Here is a 4142-nt window from a genome sequence, read left to right on the forward strand (position 1 = left end):
CCAAATTGCCAGTTATTATTAGTGCATCTTGCTGGCATATTTGAATAATTTCTGACTGCAGAATTTGGTGGAAAAAAACCTTTGATTTCTTCCCCTTTGGAATTAGTGTTTGGTGTGTCATTTTCTTCCTTGTATGTGTATATATTATCCTACCATTGACAGTATCGTACTTCAGGATGGATCTTTATTTATTTCTTTAAAAGTTGGAAATCATATATTCACTTTGTAGCCTGCACAAAATATGGAACACTTCACGAATTTGTGTATCATCCTTGTGAAGGGGCCATGCTAATCTTCTCTGTATCGTTCCAATTTTAGTATATGTGCTGCTGAAGCAAGCACCAGGATGGATCTTTACATGTTCTTTTTGATGATGAATGTGATACTATTAACTCTTTTTTTGATTTGTATATATCACATTCATCATAACCAGAATTCACCCCACAACATAATTCGTGAATGATGTTACCAGATATGTTAATTTTGAATTGTCATTGTTGACTCTGGGTCTGAAGAACTCCTTTTAGTAATTTTTGTAAGAGTGATCTAGTTTTCACAAATTTCCTTAGTTTCTACTTTTCTGGGAATGTCCAAACCATCGTATATGAGGGATAGTTTTGTGCTGTAAAGAATTTGTTTTTGGTTTTATTTTCTTCTGTCAGTATGCCATCCATTGTCTTGCTTATATGGTTTCTGCTGAGAAATTGGATTTTCATCTCATTTATGTTCCTTTTTAGGTAGCTCTTTGTTTTTCTTGAGTAGTTTTCAGTATTTTTTTAAACTTTAATTTTGGGAAAATTTGATTATGATATTTCTTGATATTTGTTGCTGATGTATTTCGACCACTTGTCAATTTGTTTACTGCTTAATCTTATTTCCCCGTCTTTCCCCTTTCTTGCCTATTTTTGAGTTATTTAAAGACTTCTTGTGACCTAGTTGTGCTGACAATTCAAAGGCAGGCAGTTTGCATTTATCAGCAATATTGTGGGGGAAAGATGAGCAATCTTCCTATTGAGATTTACAGCCTCTGAAAAACCACTGAAAAATCACAGCTATGAGTCAGTTCTGATTTAACAGCAATGATGGGAAGTTTTTTGAGTCATTTGGATATTTTCTAGTATTCCATCTTAACAAATTTCTTTATTTTGACTAAATCTTTAGTTTTTAGTTAGGTAATAGGATATTAAAAAAAGTAACTAAAAAAAACACACCCCAAAACTAAAGATTTAGTCATAGGGTCACTATGAATTGTGCTTGATTTGAAGGCAATCAACAACAACAATAGAATGAATATTTTACCCCTTTATAAGAACGTATAAATCTTATAATCAGATAGGTTTTTCTTGTTTTATCTTTCCTATAGTGGTTGCTGGAATCAAGATATTTTTAAATTAATTAGACACATCTGAACTTAAGTTAACAAGTCTATAGGAGTTAAACACAAAAAATGCATTGAAGCCAAGTCAGAAGTGACTCATAGTTGATTTTCCAGCATGTTTTCAGAGACTGTAAACTGCACAAGAGGAGACTATCCATCTTCCTCTACAGAGCAGCTGGTGGACATTAACCATGTGCCTTTGGATGGACAGTGCTACTCTCCGAGGACTAGGCCACTAGAACTCCCTCTATAGATGTTATGTTATGCAAATAAAAGAAAATTGTTGTTGTTATGTACCATCAAGTTGCCTGTGACTCATAGCGATCCTATGTACAACAGTTCTATACCCTGCCCTATCCTGTGCCAATTTCATTGTCTCTGACACTTTTACCCCCATTACCCCAATACTGAATCAATCCATCTCACTGAGGGTCTTCCTCTCCTGTGCTGTCTCTCCATCCTCCCAAGCATGACATCCCTCTCCAAGGACTGATTCCTCCTTGCAACATGTCCAAAGTATAACAGATGAAGCTTCAGAATCCTTGCCTTCAAGGAGCAGCCTGGTCTCACCCTCTCCAGGACAAACCTGTTTGTTCTCTTAGCAGTCCATGGTATAATCAATACTCTTCTCCAACACCATAGCTCAAAGGCATCAATTCTCCTTCTATTATCCCTAGTCATTGCCCAGTTCTCTGCTGCGTAGCAAGTAATTGCAAAGACCATGACCTGTATCAGGAGCACCTTAGTCTCCAGACTGACATCGTTGCTCTTCAGTACTTTGGAGAGGTCTCTAATCGCAGACTTTCCCAGCACAATACAGTTAAATAATTAATAAAATTAGCACAACAAAAATCACTAAACACAGTTTACTTTTCGTACTACAGAAATTAAGATAAAAAGAAGCCTTTGGGCTACTGTAGGTAAAGTAAGTGTTAGCTTGCTGTTTGAATACACCAGCCAGTCCTCAGGAAAAAGATGAGGCTGTTTGCTTCTGCAAAGATTTGCAGTTTCAGAAATGTTATGGGCAGTTTTATTCTGTCCTACAAGGTTATGTGAAGTTAAAACTGTCTTGAAGGCACTGACAGTTGATAATTTAAAATCAATTTATTATATTGTTCCAGATTTTTCACTTTATTTGTTTCAGTGCCCTTCACATCTTTGTGTATGGCAGCAATTTGTCTCTTCTTGTCATTAATAGCCTGATCTAAGGATTTGAACTCCTTTTAATTCATTTAGCCCTTTCTTCTTTTGAAGTAAATTGGCTTCCTCAACCCTGCTTTGCACAAATATCTGTTCTTTCCTGCGTAATTTGGGCCAATCTAGCAATGCCTTGCTCTTCTTTTTCTTTGACACTCCTGAATTTAGGTTCTATTTCTGCCAGTTCGTTCTGTTTTTCTTCTATTTTTTCGAGAAGCTTCTGCCTTTCCTTTAATAAGCATTTCCTTTGCTCACTATTGCCTGCAAATTCATCTTGCAAATCCTTGGCTTTAAGCTCCAATTTAGTTCTCTGCTTAATTTGCTCTTGTTGTTCAGCATTGAGCTGTTCCTTTTCCTCTTTCATAGCTGAAATTTTTGTTTTCAGTTCTCAACCCTGGCATTCAATATCCTCCATTTTATCTCTGGCATCTTGCTGAGAATCTCTTAATTGGATTTTTCTCCACTAGTCTGTCGCTTAGCAGAAAGCTCATCAAGTTTCACACAAGTCTTATTAAGTAAATGGTGTATTCCATGGCTCATCTCATTTTACCCCACTTGTGATACTGAGCTAATTCTTCCTTTTCTTCCTCTAAAGTATGTAATCATTGATTAATTTCTTAATGGATTAATTAATGGATTAATTAATTCATTGATTTATTTCTCCACTTTCCCTCTGTTTCTTTCATTAGGGAGATTCTTTCTTCTTTTTGCTCATCATATACTCAAGTACCAGCAGTTTCTCTTAGTAGTTTTTATTGTCTGAGAATCTGGTGCTGTTGCCATCTGGTTGATCTTTCCTTGTTTAACAATATAGTAAGGATTGCTTCAAGAAAAACCAGAACTTTCAAGGAGGTTTTCACATTCTCCTAACCCCTTTGTTGTCTAAAAAATATTGATCCTTTTTGGCACCAATTACTCTTTGAGGTGAAACGTCCTCTTTATCAATCAGTTACCAATTGTCTGAATTGTCAAAAATAATCTCCACAAAAGCAGTAATTACTTGTAACAAATTAAGAAATTAAGAAAATTAAGAAATTACTTTGTAACAAAGCCAGTTATTGTTTTGGACAAGATAATTAAACTCATCACTGAGAACAAACTGAATTGCAAAGGAAGAGTTACTCTTCCCAGATTCATTTATTCTCATAACAACATTATGTTTTGAATTGAAGGGATCTACAATCATTTGATCTCTGTTACTGGTTCCAAACCTCCAGCTGGGGAGAAGGCCTCCCCACTGCAGAGAAGCATCAGTGTACTGGGTCCTGGGACAGGTGTGGCATCAGTCTCAAGTAGGTTTTTTAGTCTCTTTCCTTTGATAAACCACTCTTAAGCAATTTATATGCTATTTCCTAAGACCTTCATAGTCCATTTCACTCCCAGGTGCCTCAGGTTCATCCACAGGGTATGTCTTTTAACACTCAGCATATTTATTGAACTCTATAGGTTTTGACCATTAAGACCTCTTATTGGGAAAGGTGAACAGACATAGAAGGAGAAGAAGCTCCTTAAGAAGATGAATTAACACCAGGATTGTAGAAATTGACTTAAGCATATCAGATATCAC

The 4142-nt window shown here is 36.0% G+C and overlaps 1 pseudogene; it reads right to left on the bottom strand.

The window, feature by feature from the left end:
- Window positions 1-2436: 2436 nt before the first annotated feature.
- On the bottom strand, window positions 2437-3826 carry LOC102852044 (annotated as a pseudogene).
- Between the last annotated feature and the right edge of the window lie 316 nt (window positions 3827-4142).

Source organism: Elephantulus edwardii, unplaced genomic scaffold, assembly GCF_000299155.1.
Source record: "Elephantulus edwardii isolate Elephantulus edwardi_28Jun2011 unplaced genomic scaffold, EleEdw1.0 scaffold00212, whole genome shotgun sequence".
Classification (NCBI taxonomy): domain Eukaryota; kingdom Metazoa; phylum Chordata; class Mammalia; order Macroscelidea; family Macroscelididae; genus Elephantulus; species Elephantulus edwardii.